Below are 540 nucleotides of genomic sequence, written 5' to 3'. Positions count from 1 at the left end.
AGCACTGCTTACCTCTGGTCCTGTTACTTTGTCTTTTCCCTCCAAGTTCCCTGTCTAACTGTATCTCTTGGTTGACATAGTCCCACTGACAAATGTGACCTCAGGCTTGTTCGAAGACACTTTGCCCGTGGCAAAACAGTGCAACGGTCAAGATTCTCATCTATATTCGCCTGACTTCAGAGACAGTGCTCAGGAGGGCAATGGGAGCCATGAGTTTTAGTTTTAGGGGGCATGAGGGAGGCACGCCCTCTTTCTGAACCTTCTGAGGAGGCCAGAGGAACGTGGATAGGAACCCATGGCTAGCTCTACTCCAAGGGATCACATTCAGGACTGGGATTTCTGTGGTGCCAGGAAGTCCTCAGCCCTCTTAGTGGGTCCTCTTGGCATAGCTTTATCTGGAGTCTGATGACTATGGACAGAAAGTAGAAAAATGAGTGTGCTCGCTTTGGGGGCACATATACTAAGGTTGGAACGGCATAGAAATTAGCATGGCCCTTGTGCAAGGGTGACACACAAATTCGCGAAGTGTTCCATATGAAA

At 48.9% G+C, this 540-nt stretch overlaps 1 non-coding gene across 1 annotated transcript; it reads left to right on the top strand.

Moving 5' to 3' along the window:
* Window positions 1-436: 436 nt before the first annotated feature.
* Window positions 437-540, top strand: LOC112859541 (U6 spliceosomal RNA). Its single transcript, XR_003223528.1, has one exon. It is a non-coding gene; the product is annotated as a U6 spliceosomal RNA (small nuclear RNA).

Source organism: Puma concolor, chromosome A2, assembly GCF_028749965.1.
Source record: "Puma concolor isolate L17-30 chromosome A2, mPumCon1.1.hap2, whole genome shotgun sequence".
Lineage (NCBI taxonomy): Eukaryota > Metazoa > Chordata > Mammalia > Carnivora > Felidae > Puma > Puma concolor.
Note: the sequence above shows the minus strand (reverse complement) of the source record. Positions and strands in the feature narration are given on the sequence as shown.